At 41.1% G+C, this 25372-nt stretch overlaps 1 protein-coding gene across 3 annotated transcripts in view; it reads right to left on the reverse strand.

Moving 5' to 3' along the window:
* The window catches only part of MAPRE3 (microtubule associated protein RP/EB family member 3), a 1644409-nt gene that overhangs the window by 1185633 nt on the left and 433404 nt on the right, over nt 1-25372 (reverse strand). The window lies entirely within an intron of this gene.

The raw sequence follows: 25372 nt of genomic DNA on the forward strand, positions 1-25372 counted from the left end.
TGTTGTCTCATTCAAAGGGCCTCTATTCCCTTCCCTACCATAGCCAGCCTCAGTAGTAGTAGTGTAACATTTCATGTTCCTATATTCTTTGAAATGAGTGTAAACCTTCTTGTTCTTATAATCAGAAGTGTCCCTACTAAGTTTGTGATTCTTGATATCTAACCCTTTGTTAACAAATTTGTCCATATCTTTAAAAATATTTTCTAAGCGAAACTTGTTGTGCTCATATAACAAATCTTGTTTAATACTTTTATCTAACAAACACAGTTGTTCATTTAAGGATGTCAATTTACAGTTGTTACGTATAACTAGTTTTAAAAGTTCCAGTCCAGTTTTATCAAATAGTTCAGTTAACTCATCAAATAAAATAGTACCTTCTTTAAAACCATAAGGTAATTTGAAAACATGTAATCCTTTAGGTACTTGTCGAAGTTCCAAGGATCTTTCAAGAAATGCGTTGTCCATTTGGATTGACTTGTAGGTCCGTAGCATGCGTTCGAACTCCTTAAATTGAGTGTTAAGAGTTCCCATGTCCCTGCCTTTCTGCTCCTGTCGGTCACGTAGTGTAGGAGCTGCTAAAAATTGTTTTAGTTCTGTATAATGAGTTTCGTTTCCTGCTACTGCGTCTAACATGCCTCCATTCTGTCCGCCCCTAGTGTTCTGCACGGAGTTCGAGCGTACATCCACTCGAATGTCACTTCCTGTATTGACTCCTCCTCTGGTAGGACTCCTAGAACGATGACTAGCTGACGGTCTGTGAAAACTGGTGTTAGGAGTAGAATGCAGAGTGTATAACTGCTCCTGTGAATCGGAAACGATAATCTCTTTAGTGACTGGGCTCTTCTGCATTCTGTCATGTAGAGCCTTGATAAGTTTTTGTGTGGATTCAAGGTGTTCCAAAATAACACGATCCATTACACACCCAATAACAGTAGTACTGTCCAGACTATGCCTTTCAGTTGCCAGATATTAATTGTTCTAACACAACAATTTATGGACACCGAGCATTAGAATATGATGCAGCAGCAATTTCCGGTAGTATTGACAGTGACAATTATTGTTCCATTGTTACTGAGGGGGGTTTTAGTATATACAACTTTACGGACAAAAAGTTTGATAAGGATTTTTTAGCTTTATTTAGAAGAGGTTTTACCTTTGTGCCTTCATTTAAATTAGATATAGGCAAACTACTAATTAATTTAAAACTATACACTAGAATTTTGAATTTAAAAATCTTTTTTTCAAACAGCATGAATCACACTTCTGATTCTGGCAACTTCACTTTAAAACGCTGCAGCATATTTATACCCCCACAGAATTTCATGATTCATATTTTTGAAGCATTATGTGAAAGCCAGATTAGGAGACTACTAACTAAAAAAACATACAACATGCAAAACTTAACTTCAGCGGAAGTATTTTGTCTGAGAGAATTAACTACGTCAGGCAATTATAGAATCATGAAACCGGACAAAGGAGGGGGTGTAGTTATAATGACAAATACAGATTACTACAATAAGATGACTAATATGTTGGATGACAGTAACACCTACGAAAAAGTAAGTAAAAGTGAAATGTATAGAGCATACACAAAAATTGATTGGTTGTTATACGAATATTTAATGGATGGCATTATTAATAAGGATGAGTTTACTTATTTATCAGTTGAGTTTCCAGTTATTCCATCCATTTTCGGAATTCCTAAAATTCATAAGAATTCACAGAACCCCCCATTTCGTCCTATTGTTTCAGCTAGAGGATCGAAGACAGAGGCCATTGGGGCATATATAGATTTTCATTGTAAGGAGACATTGAATAAACTACCACATGTTTTAAAGGATTCATGGCATTGTCTGGAACTAATAAGACAAAATAAGGAAAAAATAGGGCCTAATTTTTTTATGGCGACCATAGATGTAGTGAATTTATTCACAGTAATTCCACACACAGAAGGTTTGGAAATGTTTGAGGCCACCCTATTAAAATTTAGTGGGATGGAAGGACCGAAATGTGGATTCTTGACAGAACTGATGGAAATAGTTCTTGAAAACAATTTTTTATATATGAACGAAGAATATTACAGACAAAAAACTGGTGTGACCATGGGGGCAAAGTGTTCCCCAATATATGCAAACCTGGTTTTAACACACTGGAGACAGAGTATGTTTTTACATCTGCGTTTTGGAATAAAATTGTTGTTTATTTAAGGTATTTGGACGATATACTGATTGTTTGGAAGGGTAGTAAGGAAGAATTTGTTGAATTTGTAGAATATTTAGGTAAGACATCTAGTTTTCTTAAATTTACCAATCAAATATACAACAATGATTGTGCATTTTTGGATATAGTTTTTTCATTCCAGAATAATAACATAGAATCTAATATATTTAGGAAAAAGACTTTCTCAAACTCTTTTTTTACACTTTGACAGCTGTCATCCATATTACCAAGAGAAAAACTTAGTTAAGGGTCAGATGGTGAGGCTGTCCAGAATTATCAGCAACGATGAAGCATTTAATTTGGAGATGGAAAAACTATCTAAGATGTTTTTGGACAGGGTTATCCAAATGACTTAGTTTTTAATGTTAAGAAAGAGATTAATGTTAAAAGACATTCATTATACAGACCCATTATTATATTTGGTGTCAGTAACACAATCGAAGATAAAAAAGCTAAGTCTAGACAGGACACCTTTATATTACCTTACAATGAAACATCTCCTGAAATTGCGAGCATTATACATGAAATTTGGAATAGTGTTATTAGTAACAATGGAGAAGTATCGGAAGTGGTGGACACATATCCTAAGATCACATATAGTAGAGGTAGAAATCTGAAAGATATTTTTGAAACTAGTACCAATAGTGACAATTTCAAAAGGTCAAAAATGAGTAAATGTGGTGCATGTCAGTTTTGCAAATACATTAACGATGGCCCTTACGTTGCTATAATGAATTTTGGAAAAACAATCAGATGTCCGGGCCACGGTAATTGTAATTCAACTATGGTGGTTTATGTTGCTATTTGCTCCACATGTCAAGCTTTCTATGTTGGTAAAACAATTCGAAAGCTCAGAGTACGTATAGCAGAACACGTCAGAGATATTAAAAAACACAAAAATACCAGTGCCTTATACAATCACAGTGTCAAATGTGCAAATTTCAAGAGATTTCTATTCTTTATTATTGACAGAACTCCACACAATGTACAGAAGGGGGGTGATGAAAAAGTCATTTTGGAAGCCAAAGAATGCCTTTGGCAACTTGGGCTTAATGCCTGTATGCTGCCAGGCATCAACGATTCTGTTTCTATTTCTAGTGTACTCAAATTAAAATCATATTTTATTTAAGTATGATTTAAACATTTTTAATATTATAAATTTTGATCTATGACCATTTTTTATTTTTTTAACGATTGATTATTACTGGAAAAACATGTTATTGAAGAATGGACTTATACACATATATTTATATATTTATTTATTTATTTATTTCATTATAAATAAATTAAATACAAGTATAATTTATTCAAGATATTACTGATGTAGATGGATCGTGGAAGTATTACACACTACTTATTTCACAATTCATAACATATATTTAATAATTTATATTTTTAGTATATGTATATGAATTTTATATTTTAAATATGTGTACAATATGTGCAGAACCTGTGAGATCTATATCTTGTGAGATCAACAGCATGTTATAATTTCGGCTTTTATGTCTGCTGTTTTATGCTTTTATCTGTTCAACTTTTTTATCTGTCAAATAATTTTCATCTGTTAAATACTGGCAAACACTGTTAATTTTGATTAATCTTTATTTATATTTAGTGTTTATCAAATAATTACTAAAAAATGAAAGTTATGTTTTATTTAAGGTTTACAGTATTGGACACACGTTTTGGGACTCCAAAAAAAAAAAAAAAAAAATTTTTCAGTGTTTTTACACTGTTCTCTAGATGTTTCTTTTATACTGTTTCTCCAGTGTCTTACTAGTAATTATGTTATTATACAATTACATCATTAACCAATTAATCAATTATTCATTTAATTCCAACTATACAAAGGATGGCTTTTTAGTGAAGAATTTGTACTCTGAAGATGCCCTATATGATTGTGGGTGAAAGCGCTTAGTACGGAGAACTGTTGTCGCATTATTGTATTTTTTATTTTTATTTCATTAAAAAGTGGAACCAACAAACCAGTTTTCTAACGGGTTATTGAATGACTTGTCAGCTTACTAGTTGTTCCAATATATATCTGACTCTGTAGTATCTGTCTGGCTTGACTGGAGCTGTGGGTAAAGAATCAGGGTTTAAACTAGATTCAGAGAACACATCATCCACAATGTCCAACACTGGCGGAATAGCAAGGGGCCTGTGCTGAGGCAGCAAAATAAAGTGTCTGAGCCTTTTCTTGGATTCTGAGTAATCCTGGCCCTCCCAATGAAAATGCTCCCTCATGGTATGTAAAGTTTCCCCAAAAGAGTAATCCTCAGGAGGAGAGGCTGAAGGAATTGATTCTTCAGCATTAGAATCCTCATAGAGGGGTAAAGAATATCCCTGGTCTGAAGCGGAATCAGAATATATTGAAACCTGGTCAGAGGAATCATAGTCTGTATCCTGCCTAGGCCTTTTATCAGGAGGGGGATGGGAACCCCTGATCAGAGTTATCAAGTCTTCGGCCATCTTAAGCATCTGTTTTTTTAGGCATGGAGGCCTGTCCAGGTGAATGCTGTTTTTTGTACTTTTTTTTTTTTTTCTTTGTCTTTAGTGTAGGCTTAGTCTTGGCTGTAGCTGCAATGGTAAGTTAAGTAGGCCTGAAAACACCCTCAGAAGCCGGTGCCTGCTCAGCGACTCTGGAGCCATCTGAAGGGTTAATCTCCGTTGGCCCAAAACCTTGAGGGTCCAGAGGCCTAGGCACCTCCACGTGGGAGTCGGTCGCGGCCTGTGGTTCTGAGGTAGCGGGTGTCAGGGGATGCGAAAGCGCCTCATTGAAAACTGGCGAACTGGCGACTGGCCTAGAAGAGGCTTCGTCATCAGTTTTGGGCCTCGGATGCCTTTCCTTATCTTTATCTTTGCGCTTTTTGTGCGTTCCGGTCGTCGGTTGCTCCGACGGCATTGTATAATTAACCCTTCTCCCAAAGTTTGTTTGCTTGTGTCTTTCAGCTTTTCCCGGTTAGGGGTCGCAACAGCGGAACTCCGGTCCGCTAATGATTGGCAGTTGATTTTTACGTATCGGCTTGCCAGGCCTGACGCACAACCTTCAACGAAGGTACGCCCATTCAAGCATGTCTCCACGCAGAAGACGCTCTAGCTGAGAACTGAATCGCCCAAAGTAATGGCGAGCAAAATCAAAACGACGTTTAATAGTGCGTTTGTTAAATCTAGCACAAAACCGACAACTAGTGACGTCGTGATCTGGACCTAGGCATGGAATACAGTAAGAATGAAAATCCTTATGAGGTATTTCTTTTCCACAAGAAATACAATTATTAACTTTTTCTGACATCGGTCTGAGGCAAGAAAAAATTTCCCCAATGAGGTACTTAGCTGTATTGAAGACTTCGGTTCTGAAATCGAATTTGAAATCTCAGGAGTCGGCCGACTGGCACTTGCGAACTGCTTTTGCTTCGGGCACCGTGTGGCAAGAAAGACTGAAGAAAATGGCATTGGCTGCTTCTTATATACCCCTGGCGCACTGACGTCAGTGAAGAGGCGACAGCAACCGACGCCGCACCAAGACTTTGGAACTCAGGCCGACTGCGGGCCCGCCTGACAGCAGGATAACCCTAGTGTAATGACTGCAGCCGTGAAACACGATGAACATCTGCAGGCTGGCAAGATGGATGGATAGGGACAACAGGGCTCTAGCGTTATGGTAAGTACATAACGTTTGTATTCTATAATGTCCCCTTCAACCATTTCAAGAGTTAGGACAGATTTCCCAGCTACCAATATTACCAGGTTGCATCATGGCAGAATCTGGATCTGGAATGGAAATCCAGTTTGCAATTTTTCACAAAGATATGCATGGTAGGCCAAGTTGTTGTTGCTGCTGCACATGTATCATTCAACACTGAATGTCTAAAGAAGGTAGTGGAAGTAGAAACAGATCTAGTGGGATGTGAGTTTGGTTAGGTAGGGAAAGACAATCCTTTCAAGTCATAAAAAGGGTAATGGTTAAAGACATCTAGAAAAAGACACTTTAGAGACCTTAGATCTCTATTTAGTTTTGGAATACGATACAAACAGCTGGTCTTCTTACTGTATGGCCTTTGTGTGGTGCAAGTAAAATCTCAGTTGTCTATGAACATCCATGGTATGCAAGGTGTATTTGTCTTTGTTCAAATAGTTAATAAAAAAAGACTGGCAGATGCATGGCTTAGTTAAGGCCGACTCTGCAGCTACCTTTGGCATAAAGGCAGGGTTAGGTTAAAGAGAGACTCTGTCTTTGTGGAATATCAAGTAAGGAGGTTTGTCTGACAAGGCATGAAGCTCAGATAGTCATCTGGCTGAGGTAACTGCCACCAAAAACAAAATTTTCCAGGAAAGAAGACAACTCTACAGAAGACCCAGGCTCAAAAGGAGGTGAAGTTGGATCTTTAATGTGGGTCTCATGACAAAAGCGCATTTTTGCTTTAGAAATTTTAAGAATGCTACACATGGAAGTTGTATAAAGCTGCCAACTTAACTTTAATGGTACAATAGCTGGCACCAGACTGAAAAAGGCCTGCCAGAAAATCAAGAACAAAAGACAAGGGAAACTCAGGAATAAATTCAAGAAGGTAGAGAAAGAGTCAACCCAATTTTTAACTGCCCATATAGAAATCATTTTCCATTTGATCTTGTAAATTAATTAATTTATGCATGTATGTATGTATTTATTTATTTAGTTATTGCTTTTGTTTACCGGTAAAGTCCGACTGGGTACAGGTCTCATTTTCAGCACAGGCCCAGGGAGAAATGCTCCATTTTACAGAATGAGTAGAAGGCAGTTACACAAAATTTACATAATAAATCTACATACATACATAGTGGTGTATCCATCTTCATTAAGGATACATACACCTCTAGACTGGTCAAAGAGTATGACTCTCTTGAGCTACTCCATGTCCAGTTAACTATAGGCAAAGCCCCCTACCACATGATAGCTAGCTATAGGTCCCCCACCATGAAACAGGAAAAGCATACAGCATACCTGGACTTACCAGAGTCACTTGCCATACAGCCCAACACCTTACTCATGGGTGATTTTAATTATCCTACCATCGACTGGGAAACATACACAACCACAAAAATGCTGGCTCAGAGGTTCTTGGACTTTGTCAATGCAAATGCTGTGGAACAGCTAATCAGCACACCCACAATAGGCTCAAATGTCCAGGACATAGTACTCACTAACATGGGACAGCATTCGGTGTGATGTTCCCCTGGTAAGATTGGACCATAAATCAGTCTCATTCAATGGAATTGTAAGACCAGATACCCTATCAAGCATAAAAACGCTTATGAATTTTTTAAACACAAATTACCTCCTACTAAGTGATGGCATAAGAAGTTTCAAACTCCCCTGAACACAGATAACATGGACTCCTACGCAGAATTGTACACCAATGACCTGTTTATAACCACATAAGCAGTTGTACATAGAATCAGCTATACCTGACCAGAATAAAACCACGTCTTGCTGAAAAAAATAAGTCACCTTTGTGGACCCCTAGTATAACCAGGCTATACAACAAAAAAAAAAAAAAAAAAAAAAACTAATGCCCAAGAACAAGTGGGAACTGGCTCAGCAGAGGAAGAAAACCCTCTTTAGCTTAAACAAACAAATCAGAGATCTTGTCAAGTCCTCCAAAGCTAATTACAAAGTAAAAATAGCCTCTCTAGCTAAGAATAATCACAAGTCATTCTTTAACTACATCTGAAATCTAAAACGGAATACCCAGCTATGTGCTGAACTGGTTGTGGATGGCACAACCCATGCTCAACTGGAGGTAATAGCCAACCTGCTAGCTGACAGATCTGGAGCAAACTTCATCCCCCTGTCTCCTCCAGTCATCCCCCAAAGTATACTTGTCACCATTCCTCAATCAATTATCTCAAGAGACCAGGTCATCTTGGCGCTCTCCAAGGCCCAAAACACGGCATCAGTGAGACCAGACAACGTCCCAGGCTGCTTTTTAAACAAATCAAAACATGACCTAGCAGGCCCACTTGGATCCCTGTTTAACCACAGCCTACAAACTGGCTATGTTCTGGCAAAATGGTGACAACAACAGTAATCCCTCTGCACAAAGGGGAACCATCAACCAACCCTGGGAATTATGGGTTAATAAACTTGATTAGCCTCATCTGCAAGACAACAAAAAGAATCATTATGGACCTTATTAACAAGGATGTAGGTGATCACCAGACTCTGGACCCAACCCAATTCGGATTTGTTAAAGGTAGATCATGCCTGTTAAACATGGTTGACTTCTTCGAGAAATTCACCAAGGCTCTGGATGAGGGAAAGACAGTGCATACCACCTATCCTGACCTAGCCAAAGCATTTGACAAAATCCCCCACTCAGGTATTATAGAGAAACTCTCTCAATTGGTAATTAACCCCTACATTATCAGTTGGTAGTCAACTGGATCACCGACAGGACACATACTGTCAAAGTGGGTGACTTCACCTCTAGCAAAAGACCAGTCACCAGTATCATACCACAGGGATCTGTGCTGGCTCCTTACTGCTCAGAATTTATTTCTCAGAACTCAAAGCAAACTTGGATGGCCTGTGGTTGACCAGGTTCACTGATGACTGCAAACTGGGAGCAATCACTGAGTTACCCAATCATGTTAATACACTGCAAACAGGGTTAACGCAGACAAATGACTGGTGTTGCCAAAGCCACGGATTAAAGTTAAACGCAAAAATTAATTATTATTCCCTTTGGGAAAGCTGACATGCCTGCTAATTACATTATAGAAAGAAACCCCCTAAGTGTAGACCCAGTGGTACGTGATCTGGGTACTCAGGTTGACAGCAATCTGAACTTTGACCATCACGTATCCACAACAGTAAGGAAATCCTTCTATGTGGCACATTTTATAAGTAAAGGCATCGCAACTAGATCTAAAGATGTTATAATTCCATTACACTCAGGCCTCATCACACTAATAGTTGAGTACAATACTCCCTTTTGCATATACCTCACCAGACACCTGCAACAACTGGGGAGACCACAGAGAGGTTTATCACCAAGAAATTACAGGGTACACAAAACAAGTCTTACACTGAAAGACTGAAATCCCTGTCACTGTACTCTGTCTCCTACAGGTTGCTAAGGGGTGACCTGTGCCTGGATTACAGGACAGTCTCTGACCCAGCCTTGACGGAAATATTACACATTCCTAAATCAAACTGCATGAAAGTCACTCACTCCAGGGATGTTAACCTAGTCTCTGACATGAACTGTTCATGCTGGAGAGATAGATACATCTCCCAGAGACTGCCACTTCAACATTATGTGTGTGATCTAGTTGTCTAACCACTTGGTGACGTAGGTGTTTATGCCCACTTGAGACAGTTTCTCTGTAATACCTGACTGTGTTTTTTTTTTTGTCAAATGCCTTGGGCCAGACCAGTTATCTGGGATGACACTCTTTTCCTCATGCATGCCTTTGGTGACCTTCTTGAAGACGTTAACCAGATTTAACAGACCTGATGCAGCCTTAACAAATCAAAAATGGGTTTGCTACACAGTCGTGAGACTACCTGTGTTCTTTTTGACAAGGTCCATGATGAGTCTTTGTTCTGCCTCACAGATGAGGCGAGTCAGGATTATGGGTATATAATTCCCTGCATCAGGTAAAGGTCCCTCCTTGTGCAGACAGATGACTGTTGCTCTGCACAATTCATCAAGAACACAGTCTGTTTGAAGGCTGCGTTTAAGAAGGGATCCAACTGTGTCTGCTAGGTCAGGTATTAGGTCATGGTTTAGGCAACCTGGGATGTTGTCAGGGCTCACTGATCCTGCGTTACTAGCTTTAGAGAGTGCACGGATGAGCTGCTCAGCTGAGAAAATAAATTGAGTAATGTTTGCATGTATACTCTGGCTGATGGTCAGTGGGGACAGGGGAGTGAAGTGTGAGACAAACTATCAGCTAGCAGATTGTCTATTGTCTCCACTTGAGTATGGCTGGTGGCATCCACAAACAGCTCTGCTCTTAGTTATGTATTCCCCTTACCATTCACAGTTATTTAAATAAATGATTTGTGACAACACCACCAAATGTAACCTTGCCACAAAGTGGTACTGTTCACACAGTAATACAACTCTACCAATGTCACATAATTACATCAATTGCACAACATATGCCTATATGTTTTTCATTGGAAAGCTGTGTTTAAGAGGCCTAATACCATACAAGGACATATTACAAATGAGTTGGTTGTGGCACAAGCAGAACAGTTACTGACACAAATGCTGATAGTCACACAATGGTGCTGGTGGTGACCACCTCAGTAATCCTTAGGAATAGCTAAACAATTGAGCATATAATGAATTCCACAAGGTTGCAACCTAATCAAAATGTGTGATATTTTTGTGTATATCACAGCTTTACAACATGTGAATGAAACAAGACTTACATGCCCAGGTAATCAGTATGAATTTATATTGATGCATGTTATAGAGCATTTAAAAACGGTAGGTACACACACTGCCATACTGCAAGTATCACTGTGATGGTTGAATGAGAACTGCATAGAATGCTGAGCTACTCCACTACAAAAACACACGGCTTACTAAACCAACAATATACATTGTATCATCCCACGTCAACAGTTCTTAGGAGGCATATTCCTACAGCTCTTATGGAAGGAACATGTAATCCAATGCCAGTAGCGGCCATCAATACATTACCTCACACCGCAGAGTGTAATACCCTCTTGTAGGTGTACCGTATATCGACACCACAACATAGTACATGTCAGTGACAGCAACACTGGCATGTGAAATGTTCACACGGTCACAGGACATCACTAAGCTTACAGCCAATATCACATAAAATCCCACCCATTACTATACCATTTAAATCAAACTCCCTATATCTACATGATGAAAATAGTAAGGCTATTGTGTATGTGTGTATTTGACTGCATTATACAATGCCTCTCCATATGTGACATGTACACCACCCAATGACATAATTAACAATCACACAACCAGTGCTCTGAAGCTGGCTTGCAGAGTCTAAAGTTAGGACTCTGCTTCATGAAGTGTGTATGCATCTTTGACAGGAGGACATCCTCCATTCCTATGCAGGAAGCATGCCATATGGCAAGAGGGAAAAGGGGATGTTGGATGCATGGGGCTATACTGAAGGTTCTCCTAAGTGGTAGTGAAATGAAAAGAGATTAAAAAGATCATACAGTGACCGCAATGTACCACCAACCACACACAAAACTGTTTAGCTATAGAGGCTGAATTCCATACAATGTAACACTAGCACCAGCACATACATCCGACTTTAACACTGTCATGTTGCACTTTATGGAGTATGATAGTATCACTGCATGTTGAGATGAACCTGTTGGGAGGAGTGTCTGACATTGATGTGGAGTCATATCTCACTGTAAAATTGTGTCAAAAACATTATTTGGATGTATATACACTACAGTTGCCTGCTGTCAGATTAGAACCCCTAAATTTGTAGTTACACAAGCTGTAGAACACAGTACTTAATGTTACTGCCATAGCACAAGTTTGACTTGAATACTGTCAATTTAGACAGGATGACACCATCAGTGAATGTTACAAGAAGATGTTCAGAGGAGTGTCTGACATAGTTGTGGACTTGCATGCTATTCTAAAATTGTCACCATACTGACTGTTGAATGAAAACGCACACACACACCAGCTGACCACAGTGAGACTAGAACGCCTACCTATGTACAGAACACAGTACTTAACGCAAGCGCCACAGCACAAGTTTTCCTTTCATATTGTCAGGCAACATTTTATAGATGATGACATCAATAGTGTCTGGTGAGAAAAAGAACAGAGTATGAGTGTCTCACAAGCTGTTCTAAAATTATCTCTAGAATGTGAACTAACCAAACACACACACACTCCGGATGATCACAGCGAGACTAGAACCCCTACCTAACATGTACAGAACACAGTACTTAATGCAAGTTCCACAGCAAAAGTCTGACTTTCACAGTGTCAGATAATACTTTATAGATGATGACATCAGCAGTGTCTGGTGAGAAGAGAAGCATAGGAGTGTCTTACAAGCTGTTCTAAAATGGTCTCTAGAATGTCAACTAACTGAATACAAACACACATACACACCAGTTGACTGCAGTGACATTAGTACCCCTACCTAACTAGTTACACAAGCAAGAGCACTCATTACTTAACACAAGCTCCATGGCACAAGTCTGGCTTTTACAATGCTGCTAGGCACTTTATAGTGAATTAAATCATCATTGGATGTTTGGCAGAAGATGTTGGGAGGTCTGTATGAAATGGTTGTGTAGGCATGTAAGACTGTCTAAATATTTGTTTTGCATGGGACTTGATTGCTGACAGTAGAATAAAGTCTCATGCTCTTCTAACTATGCACACACACTTACACATACATACAAACACATAATGTGGCTGTTGTGGTAAGTTAACTTACATATAAATATTTTGTTCCCATCTTCAGAATACAGTAGATAATAAATGCACCATCCACGAACTATGCTTTTGCCTTCTCATGCTGGTCTATATAGACAATGAGATCCTCATTATATGATGTGTAAAACATATCCTATTATGAGAGTGGTGTGCAAAGTATGGAATTTGGATTTTCTGTTGTGGTTCCAATGTGTAGGTATACTTTAAAAGACAGCTTCTCCAACTAAATGCAATAAGCTGTTAGGAATGCATGTTGCAGAAGTCAGACACATGCACCTGTTTCTCAATATGTTGTATACATTACACACTTGCAGACACACAGATGGACACACAGACACATGTTTTGTGATCAGCATGGGTGTAACTGTGTATGTACATATGTTCATATTTGTGATGAATTGAGCTCAACATTAAGACATGTATAAGACAATCTCAACGTCTATTGTCAGTATAAAGCTTTAGAGGATACAAAAATGCAGTTCTGCTAAGTATTTTTGCAGTGTAATTGGCATTTGGGGACTAATGCTGACATAACCATTTTCAAGTGCATGGGGGCACGGCACACTTGAGTCTGAGTAAATATGTGTTTGGTCACTTCACTAACAAATGAATTCCCTTTGGTTGTGTTTTTATATGGTTGCAACTGTCTTCCCTGTTTGTTCAGAGTTAAGGGACAAGCAAATGTGGATCTCTGCTTAATTTGGAAAAAGTGATTTTTTTATCGGTTCGCCTTCCTCTGCGCAAACACTCTATAAGTGGAGAGGCATGGCAATCAGCACCAAGGACAGTAATGAGTGTAAGAAAAGCACATGATGTCTAGCTTTCTCTGTGGCAGCAGGCGTAAGAGTAGGAAACTCATATTTTGAGAACAAATGACAAAGGGTTGAATCCAGCTCCATCTAATGTTTTTACACATGTTGTTAGGGTGGTACTACATAAGTAAATGTGATACGTATTTGAAAATGTGAGAGACAATGAGTACAGGGAAGTAATGTATAAAAACGAACATTAGTCAATTGATTTATGTCAGCAGTACACATATGAATTGAGATTTTTATACATTCATCAGTCTAAATAAATGTTTCAAAGTACTGCCTTTACACTGCTTTAACTGTGTGTTCCTTTAGTGCAGCAAATTTAAGCAGCACTGCACGGTGGTAACCACACCAAGCCACAGGAAATGAAGAGACATTCACTATCACTCGGCACTGGTGCGGGATGCCAAGCGAGGTTAATGTGACAGCCGGTATTAGTTTATGGGCTGGATGCTGCTATACCTGTTAGATGACTTCACTTTTCAGACATGTACTGGGGGTATACATTTTATTTAAATTTTATTTTTTGTGTGGCTTTACACACTGATAAAAGTAACTTGTACAATATGGGATTCAGACCTATGTAAAATACACAACACTTATAAAAGTAATTTGTACAATGTGGGATTCAAACCTATGTAAAATAGACAATACAAATTCTTCCACGTAGTTGTTTTTTTTCCTCCTTATCACAAAAGAAGTGTTTGTCAGACATACTCATTAATTATATAGACACATTAAAGAGTGAGTGATTAACCATGTATGTGTATGACCTGACCAGATCCCGGTTTATACATTCATGTGTACATGACTATCACTGATGTCTATCCCAGGGCAGAAAAGACACTTTTAAGTACAGAAACATAATTATCAGTACACCCTCAGTCATTCATATAATTCATATGATATCCTCTGTTATACATAGTTATTATTATGTATAGTTATCTGTGTGTTGTTCTTTATTTGTAGAAACTGCGTGGAACAGCATTAATAACATTTGGAGTGTGTTAGCTCAGAAATGTATTGTGGCCATGAACTTACACCAGTTGCCATAGGGAATGCTGGGCAACAGATGTAGTTTTTACACTCATTACTGTCCAGGGTGCTCACTGCCATTGAGGACTTGTTTGTCAGACAAGCTCATTAGGTAAACAGATACATTAAAGAACTAAGTGGTTAACCATGTATGTGTGTGACATGAAAATTCAGAAACTGAATTTTCAACTGTATAACAATAATTGTACTGATACCCACAGTTAGATATATATAATATATATGATATCATATATATGCTCAATCCACCTGTAAGACATACTTATTTTTATGTACAATTATTTTTATATTTTAATTTTTATCTCAACTGCAATGGACTAGCATTAATACAACTTAAGGGTTTGCTGGATTAGAACCATGGCTCACAGGCAGAGCTATGCAGCAGTTGTAATTTTTAAAATCATTACTGTGTATGAGTACTGACTGTTGTGCAATGCCACTCGGTGTGTTACAATGTATCTTTTTAGAAACTGACAAGTCTGCAGATGTAATGGAAGCATGCTGACCACTACACAACACTGCTTAGTGTGTTTGCGTGATGGAAAGCAAAAGATGTAACAATATATCTTTGTTGAAATTGACAAAGTCTGCCTAACATCTGCAGGTGTTGTGTAACTGCAGCTGTTGTGGAAGCAAGATGACCACAGTGCAACACTGCTTAGCATGTTTGGACAATGGAAATCAAAAGATGTAACAATGTATCTTTTCTGAAACTGGCAATGTCTGATTATTGTCTGTAGCATTATGCCATGTTTGCACAGAGATGAGTAATCCACAAACAAGACCGGCAAAGCTGAACATGCATTATTGTTGCAAAAACTGTTTATTATTTTTCATCATTAAAAGATAAATGTGGGACTTGAACCATGATCTATATATCCTATGCGCTGTGCGCGTCATCGTGTTTACCAGGTGTGCCACACAGCCACAAACACACACACACACACACACTTGATTCACAGCTCTAATTTATGCTGTCCTTACCATAGAAACAACTCCATTAACTTTAAAGTATGTATCCATTTCACCACATTTGAACTAAGCGTCACAACACAAAATATTAATATTAAAAAAGGAAATATAAACAACATTACATAATACATTTTAACACAACTTACAGATTTTTACACAACTCTGGATTTGAACTATCATACTACAAAACACACTAGGAGTGTCTTATCTTTCTTGTCCACACAAACAACTTTGCAGCAGGAAAGCAAATCATTATGCATAAAAGCAAGTCCCATTTCCTCCACAGTATTAACAAAACATGTACTCTTGTTCATAGGTTCATACTAGGCTATCTGCCCTGGGGCAATTATAAGCCCAGCCCGATTCTGTATGGCTTACGCCACCCCTTGATTTGAGTATACTGTGCCCTTTTTAAGGTTTAGTTTACTGTGCCTCTGTCTAATAGTGACACGGGAGTAATCCCTGGGACAAACCTACAATCCCCCATCCACTTATCGAGATTCTTCTTGAAGAGATTCAGTGAGGTGCTCTGCCTCACATGAACTGGAATTCTATTCCAGAGCGAAGGGAGCAACTGGGTTATGAACCTGTCCCTCCAGCAAGTTCTATTTATTTCTGTGCTGAGGTTCAAGTCCCTCGAGCGTGTGGCTCTAAGGGATTTAGATTTACTGAGGTGGAGCATGTCCATTAATTCTGGATTTGACATAGCTTTGTATGTCAGGCATAGATCGCCTCGAAGTAGGTGGTATGCAACTGAGTAGAGCTGGAGTTTTTTTAACCGAGCAGCATATGGCATCTGTTTGAGACCCTTGATCCTCTTGGTGAGATACTTTTGGGGTCTTTCTAATTGCTGCAGGTGTCGGGTAAGGTACATCCCAAAAGGGGCATTGTATTCTATGATGGGCCTGATGAGGGATGAATAAAGGGGCACAATTACCTCTCTTGATCTAGATGTGAAACTCTTCGTGATGAGGTGGGCTATGTAGAAGGTCTTTCTAACCACTTTGGCAATGTGGTTTTCAAAGGAGAGATTGCTATCAACTTGGGTCCCCAGGTCCCTAATAACTTTCTCTGTACTTAATGGGTTTCTGCCTATGTGGTAATTTGTGGGCACATTGTTTTGCCAAAGGGTATGACTATACATTTTTTGGCATTTAGCTTTAAACCATGGCGCTGGCACCAGTTATCTGTCTCTGTGAGACCTTTTTGAAGGATGTTTGTGTCAGCTGGAGAGTTGATTATGGCGCCCAGTTTGCAGTCGTCTGCGAACTTGGTGAGCCATAGTCCTCCCAGGTTTGCCTGTACCTCGGAAAAGTATATACCGAACAAGAGTGGTCCCAGGACAGAACCCTGTGAGATGCCACTTGTGACAGGTTTCGAGTCTGACATGGCTCCAGCAACTCTCACTCTGTAGGTTCTGTCTTTGAGCCAGTTTGCGACCCATCTTGTGACATAGGGGTTTATATTTAAGCTGGATAGCTTATCTATGATGCCCGAGTGGGGTATTGTGTCAAATGCCTTTGCAAGGTCCAGATAGGCTGTGTGGACTACCTTCCCTTCATCTATGTCTTTGGTGACTGTTTCAAAGAAGTCAACCAGGTTCAAAAGGCAGGATCTGCCCTTGACAAAGCCGAACTGGGTAGGATCTAGTGTCTGTAGGTCCCCAATGTCTTTGTTTATGAGCTCCATGATGATCCTCTCCATAGCCTTGCAGACTAAGCTAGTCAGGCTTATGGGGCGATAGTTTCCAGGGTCCGGCTCCACCTTTGTGGAGTGGGACCACTGTTGCTGTATGCCATTCTGTGGGCACATATCCTGTAGTGAGGCTGAGATTGTATAGCTGTTTTATTTGAGGGATTAGTTCCTCTTGTAGTTCATGTAGGATGCAACCTAGGATGCCATCTGGTCCCATGGAAGCAGTGTTTTTTGCTTTGGAGAGAGCAGCCTTCACCTGAGCATCTGAGATGTTTGGGAGGCAGCCCTCTGCCGGGATAGATACTTGCTCTTTTGGGGGGGGGGTGGAGAAGTTTGCACTGAACCTGTCTGCCAGGATATTGGCGATGTCTGTGGGTTCAGTGTATTTTTTGTCGTTTAGAATCAACTCAGAACAAGTCTGGGAGTTGCATCCCAGGTTTCTAACATAACTGAAAAAAGCCTTATGATTGTCTTTGGTGTCCTGTGCAATTTTTCTCTCGAAGCTGGCCTTGGAGGATTTTATGAGGGATCGTAATTTTTTGCTAGTATTGATCAGAGATGCCTTCCCTATTAGGGATTTTGCTCTATCATGTAGTAGCTTCCTCCTTCTGTTGTACAGTTTATTTATGGCAGGGGTCCACCAGACTGGACGCCTGCCTTTGGATGATTGGGTCTTGGTTTTGTTTGGGATAGCATGATCCATGCATTCCTGGAGATGTCCGTAGAATGCATTTATATAGGATTCTGCAGTTTGGGCTGTAGTTTCCACTGGCCCTGGGGCCTTGAAGGATTCCACTTCAGTTTTGAGAAGTGAGAAGTTCGCTTTTGAGAAGTTTTTCACTGTGGTTTTCTGGGCTGGGGGTGGGGTCGGGATGTGGACATCCAATGAAATTAATTTATGGTCTGATCTTACCAATGAGGGATATACTTCTGGTGTGGAGCATAGAGTCCCCATGTTGGTAATGATCAGGTCTAGTATGTTGTCCTCTCTTGTGGGAGTGGTGACTAGTTGTTCCATAGCATTTGAGTTTATAATTTCCAGGAATCTTTGGGGTAAGGTGCTGAGGCTTGAGTAGTGCTTCCGGTCAATGTTTGGGTAGTCGAAGTCGCCCAATATAATGGTGTTCGGAGAGATCTTCATGTTCTCCAATGTTTTCAGGAAAGCCTCTCAGTTGTTTGTACATGTGTAGCTTACATATTTAGTGCAATGAGTGATCACACAACCATTTATGAGTACAGTCTACATCAATGTAGCTCTGTGGGGTTTTTTTGTATTGTGTTCATTCTTACCTTATCTGAGCTATACTCTCAGACATATAGTCTATAGGGCATTTTGTATCATTGTCCATTAAATGTATGATAAAATTACATGACAGTGAAAAACAGCTTTCACCAAAGGCAGAAGAGTTTGGCTATTAGTGAACAAAAATGAGAAATGTGTGCTGTTCACTTCCATTTAAAATCTTAGTAAGGTTACTTTGACACTTTGTAAGTGTATTCCGGGAGACACACCCAATGCAGGTAAGGTAGTCTGGATTCCTGTTGTGTCTTGCTTCTGCCTCTCCCTCCCATTCACAGCTGCAGTCCATTATCAACGAACACTGACGTAGTGCCTATACTATGTTTACACCTACTACACAAAGTCAAATGTTTGAGATTAAGCAATTCTAATGAGTTAACACCTCACTTGCATCTTCACCATGCTCAGAGGTCTGAATCGACACTATAAAAAGGTAACAATGTAGCTAGGGAACTTGAAGGTGAGGAGACTTGTGCAGCTGGAGAACAGAGAAGATTGCTTTTCCTTTTGATTTATCTGCAGAGAAGGCTTCTGGTCTTGCTAAGGTATGAATGTATATTTTAAAGTACTTTCTAGATTTGTTAACCTGTCACAAAGAACATTTTGATATATATGCATCAGAAAATGAAACTTTTATATGTATGCACTTCTTAGAGTTCACAGTTGGCATAAACATTTTTGGAAGGCATTTACTTTCTCAGACAGCTTATTAACTTTCATCACAAGTGTTATTGTTAAAACTGGTTATCTTACAATCTTCTATGTTATTTCAGGGAAATGTAATGTATTATATTGTCAGTGACACAGGGGTATTATGCATCTAAGATGGCCCACAGGCACTTCTAGGGGAGTGGAAGAAACAGTGAGAGGTGACTGGCAATTATATAAAATTGACTTTTCTGTTATAAATTTGTACACATTGTAAGAATTCTGTTGAAAGCCTATACAACACTTGAATTATGTGGTACTCCTTGTTTTGTACACATTTCACTTGCTTGTTTTTTTAAGGGTGGGGGAGCCAAGTACCACTTGTGTGTTGCCACAACAAAAGTTGTGTTTCAAGAGGTTTGCTGTTGAAAATGTGTAGTCATTCTATTGTTTCAGTGGATAACAATACATTACTAAAGTGGTATTCCTTGATTTGGACAAAACATTGGTTTGTGTGTGACTTTGATATGGTACAACCACATAATCTTCAATTTTAATAAATGAAGTGTGTGTCTCCAGTGCTTAATGTTGAACATAGATGTGTGTATATCAGCAGGAATTTACATAAGTAAATATTTATGTATTATATCATTCTTTGTTTTATGCCACATAGGATTATGACACCAAAGCTTACAAATCCATTTAAATCCCCTTTCAGTGACTCTGAAAATAATGTCACAGTGCAGGCATTCAGGCGCCATGGCACCTTTCTGCTTGAAAGAGGATGTGTGGATATGACTGAAAGAACAATTACAATGGACCAACACTAAGATAAACCAAGTCCGTGGTAAAAGCATAGCCAAAAGAACAAAATTAAACCCAGACGATGGAAATGCCAAACAGCAGTTTAATAAACAGCAATAAGATAACAATTTAGTTATCATGGAGGTTATGAAGATTAATTTGGTCCTAGATAATTCGGTCAAACTGAAATCTAAGCCAATGCACAGAAAAAGAAATTATGTCTTACCATAACGTTCCATCTGTATTGTTGATCCTCGTTCAGACATTACGTATGGGTATTGGTTCTGACCTCGGAACCGAGCCGGCCATTTTCCAAGCTCACGTCAGCTTCAAACTCTCGAGCTAAACTCTTACCCACAACCCCCCTCTCCCTGTTACCTCATATTGAGTTTGGAAGACAAAAGAAGGTAAAGGCTACTTCTGGTCAAATAACCTAGGAGATCTGGATGGTAAGATCCACTAGAAGCCACAGGAGGGGGAAGGAGGGAGGGTCGTAATGACTGAACTAGGATCAACAATACAGATGGAACATTATGGTAAGACATAACTTCTTTATCTGATATTGTTAATCCTCGTTCATTCCTTACGTATGGGACAGAGTCCCCAGCTACCTCTATTCCTGGGAAGCTCTCATGGAAGGACATTCCTGAGTACCATAGAACCGAAAGATGCTCTTCCCCTGGAGGCCAAATCCAATTTGTAATGATTGATGAAGGTATGAGGCGTAGCCCAAGTTGCAGCTGCACAGATGTCATGTAAATAAGCTCTGGCATGGAAGGCAGCAGAAGTTGCCACCGACCTCGTTGAATGAGCTTTCATGGTAGAAGGCAACGAGATATTACGTTGTGTATAAATGAAGGTCACACAGTCCTTCAACCATCTAGCTAATGTGACCTTAGCAACAGCAGATCCTAATCTAGATCCAGAAAAGGCCAAAAATAACTGGTCAGATTTACGAAAGGACCTAGTCCTGTTTAAGTAAAAATGGATTTGCCTGTGGCTATCTAGGGTATGTAGGCAATACTCTCCTCTGTTTGAATGATTGGGAAAGATAACTGGCAATTCAATGGTTTGATTAATGGACATTTCAGAGATCACTTTTGGCAGAAATGATGGATTAGTTCTCAGAGACACTCTATTTCTATGAAAAATCAAGTATGGACTCCTGATACATAAAGCTTGAAGCTCAGAAATACATCTGGCAGAAGTAATGGCGACCAAAAACAAGGTTTTCCATAACAAATGCTTGAGGTCAAAAGAAGAGGCTGGTTCGAAAGGTGGCATTGTCAGAGCTTGTAGAACTAATGATAATCCCATGGCTGAATAGGTTCTCTAAAAGGTGGCTTCAGATGATGTCTTGCACAATTTGTCGGACATAAGAGAGGAATCTTGGACACCCTCATGAAAATTAGAAATTGCAGCCAAATGAACTCTAATGGTAGAGGCCGATAGACCCGATTGGAAAAGGTGGGCCAGACAGTCTAGTATTATCGACACTGGTGCTGAGAAGGGATCTACTTGTTTATCTTTCAGCCAACAGGTAAATTTTTTCCACTTGTTCAGATAAGTAATTCTAGTGGAAGACTTATGAGATGCAATGAGAATGTCACATACTGGTAAAGAAAGATCATTCTGCCTGGCAATCAAGGGAATTGGAGTAGCCAAGCTGTGAGCTTCAGGCTGTTCAAGTTGGGATGAATCAGGTTCTGTGGATGTGAGATCAACTCCGGGGTTGGATGGAGAATCCATGGTCGATCTAGTAGGTGAGGCCAAAGGAAGGGGAACCAAATCTGTCGAGGCCAATATGGTGCTATGAGGATCACCTTGCTCTTCAACCGACGGGCTTTCTTCAGAAACTGGGGAATGAGGGGAAAGGGTGGGAATGCGTAAAGAAGACCCGAGGGCCAATCGTGGACTAGAGCGTCCCTGGGTGACTGTCCCGGAGGGGGAATCAGGGCAAAGTAGTTGCTGCATTTGTAGTTGGTCGGGGATGCAAAGAGGTTGCAGCAAGGACGGCCCCAGGAAGATCTCTGCCGCTATCAAGGGATTCAGGGACCACTCGTGAGGTTGACGAATGCACCTTCTGAGTCTATCTGCTATCACGTTGGAACTCCCAGGAATGTGCGTTGCTAGAAGAAAATGGTTGGTAGCCATCGCCCATTGCCATATCCTCATGGCCTCTCGACAAAGGGGGTAAGATTTGGTTCCAACTTGCTTGTTGATGTACCAGACCACCGCCATGTTGTCTGATTGAATCACAATTTTCCCAGATGGCAGCAGGGGATGGAATGCTTGCAACGCCAGATGCACCGCCCTATTTATATGCAGATGGGCCTCCAGTTCGGACCAAGTGCCTTGGACTGTCTGTCCCTAATATAGCCCCCCCACCCCATCAGGGAGGCGTCCATGGTCACTGTGGCATTGGGTTGCTGGGGGGAAAAAGGGCGAGACCATTGTGACAGATTGTGCGTCATCCACCAATTTAAATCCTGTTTGCACCTGTGGGTTATTTGAATCATGGCTGAAAGAGGATGTTGAAAGGGATACCACCGGGTGAGCAGTAGCCACTGTAGAAGCCTCATGTGAAACCTGACCAGGGGAACAATGGTGATGGAGACTGCCATGGAACCCAACAGCTGTAGAACCGAGTGAGCCGTAGATTTCTCCCTTGAAAGGATTGGAATAAGTTGTTGCTTTATCCTTAAAATTCTGCTCTGGAATGGCAGCTCTGCAGTTCTTTGTGTCCAAGATAACCCCTATGAATTCTGTCGACTGAGATGGGGTGAGATTGGATTTTTGCCAGTTTATGGTTATGCCTAGCCTTTGTGCAGTGAGGAGAGAGTATGCCAGCGCTTCTTCCAATAGATGTCTGGTGGGGGTGGAAATGAGCCAGTCGTCTAGGTATGAAAACACCTGGAATCCTTGAAGTTGCAAGTGAGCTGTGACAACTGCCATGCACTTTGTGAACACTCTTGGGGCTGTAGAGAGTCCGAAGGGCAGAACTCTGAACTGGTAGTGACTGGCTCCTGCACGGAAGTGCAGAAATCTTCTTGCTGGCCTGTCCACTTTTATGTGGTAGTACGCATCTTGAAGATCTGTCGAGCACATCCGATCGTCTTTTTCCAAAAGCGGGAGGATAGACTGTACTGTGACCATCCAGAATTTTTGTACTCTCACAAACTTGTTCAGTACACTGAGATCCAAAATTGGTCTCCAGTCCCCGGTTTTCTGTGGCACCAAAAATAGTCTTGAGTAGAATCCGGATCCTATCTGGTCTGGAGGGACTATTTGGATGACTCTCTTTCTTAGCAGCTTTTCTATCTCTAATGCTGCTTCTTTCCTTTGACTGGGTGGAACGTTGGGAAGAATTTTTGAAGGGACAGGACAAAGATCGAAGGGGATATGATAACCTCTGGTTATAATCCTTTGTACCCAAGAATCGGTGGTGATGGTTAGCCAGACAGAAGAGTACATGGAGAAACGTCCCCCAACCACCTCCAGAGGAAAGGAGTTGGGCCGCTCTTCAGGAGCGCTGGTAGGATTGGCCAAGGAAAGACTCCCTGGAACTCTGGTTACGCGGACCCGCTCTGCCCCGAAAGGAGCGTCTTCCCTGTGAGTTTCCTCCTCTGCCTCTAGGGGAAAACTTTGGCCTGTGTGCCACAGAAAGGACCCTGAGATTTCTTGAACCATATCTTCCTACTCTTTTGGTTTCGGGAGAAAGCACGTTGAGGGGAAGAATAATGGACACCTACGGCAGAAAGGGTCTTACCGTCCTGTTCACATCTGGCCAGTGTGCTTTCACCTTTGTGTCCAAACAATGATGGGAGCATTAAGAAAGGAAGCCTTAAAGGGTTCCGCGAAATAGCACAAGCGCATCCAGGGATGTCATGTCAAAACCGCAGCTGAACCCACTGCTCTACCTGCTCCTTCTGATGCATGAAATATCAGTCGCATAGAGGAGTTAGATATTGACTCAATGGTGGCCAGCTGAGAGGCCACTTTGTCACGGACCTCATCAGACGCAGCACCAACCAAGGTTTCAGAGAGCTCAGAAATCAGATCCCTTTGAACCCTGGTAAAGTGTGCCATATAACTCAGGGACCTGATAGCAAAGGTCGCTGATGCAAAGGTGCGCTTCCCTATCCTGTCCAAGGCCCGGGACTCTTTGTTAGGGGGATGGACAGTCTGGCTTTCTTCTTCTGCCAGATCCTTTTTTGTTGCGGCCGACCACCACCAAAGCATCCATAGGAAGACCTTTTGACCAATGGGGATCCGTAGCAGGAGGACAAAATCTTATCTGACCTCCGGGGAATAGCTTCGACGGTGTCAGGAGCCTTCCAAGCACGCTGCACGATAAGCCGGACAAGTTCATCTGCAGGTGGAGTAACGCAGGAGGTAGGGGGCCGGGCGCGAAAGGCCTGCAGGAACACAGATTCCTCAGAGGTCAGATTAGAGGACTGCCAGTCTCCTCTCTATTTCAGGATTTCAAGGATATCACCAAAGGATACCTCAGAGGGTGACCGAGGGGATCCTTCCCCCTCATCAAAATCTGTGTCTTCAGTGAGGGACTCCTCTGTTGAGTCCATGTGCTTCCTCTTACACTAACTTTTCCGGTGGACTTCCTCACCAGGAGAAGCTGGGGAAGACAGCGGAAAAGGGGTTTCCTGTGGGAATATATCCTGAGGCCCTTGCACCCAGTATCCGCTCGGTGCGACTTGTGAAACCAGTGTACCAGAGGAGGGTGGAGGGACAGACAGTCCAGTATCGCCAGTAACAGCGAAAGCCTTCTCCGTCAGTTGGAAGGCTGGTCTACCTGAAGAGGAGTGAATGTCTAGGACACCCCTCCCCTAAGTGGGTCAGCCTGCCGACCCGCAGTCCCTGGATGGCTGTGGAGCAGCAAACTATGCGTGTCACAACTGACATCCTGGGTCGTAGCAAAACTTTCCTGCCATGAAGGCAACGGCGGTTCCTTAGTGAGATCCATAAAGGGAACCGCAGAAAAGGAAGACTGTGCTATATCCATGGTCTTCAAAGGCAATTAAGGAGGAGAATAAGAAGGGGTCTTTGGAGATGGGTGATCACCTCCCAAGGAAGGATAGTTCCTGGGGGGTGGGATACCTCTAGCCAAGAGTACCTGATCCACAAGACACAACACATTGTGTTCGGAAAGGCTTCTAGTGGACCTCACGGAGACTGAGGGAGAAACAGGCCTGTCCACAGAAGAGGCAAACTTGGTGCCCATCTCACCAGTCCACACCGAGAACAACTGTGCCGTGAGAGACTGGACTACGGGTGTCTTCTCCGAAGAAGTCATCGGTGCCGAGGTCATTGTCTGTACTGACACAGGGATCGGTGCCGAAGTGGTTGTCAGTACCGAAGATGGAACCGACAAAACTGGA

The sequence above is a fragment of the Protopterus annectens genome, chromosome 2.part1 (genome assembly GCF_019279795.1).
Source record: "Protopterus annectens isolate FY-2018-M chromosome 2.part1, PAN1.0, whole genome shotgun sequence".
In the NCBI taxonomy this organism is placed as follows: Eukaryota; Metazoa; Chordata; order Ceratodontiformes; family Protopteridae; genus Protopterus; species Protopterus annectens.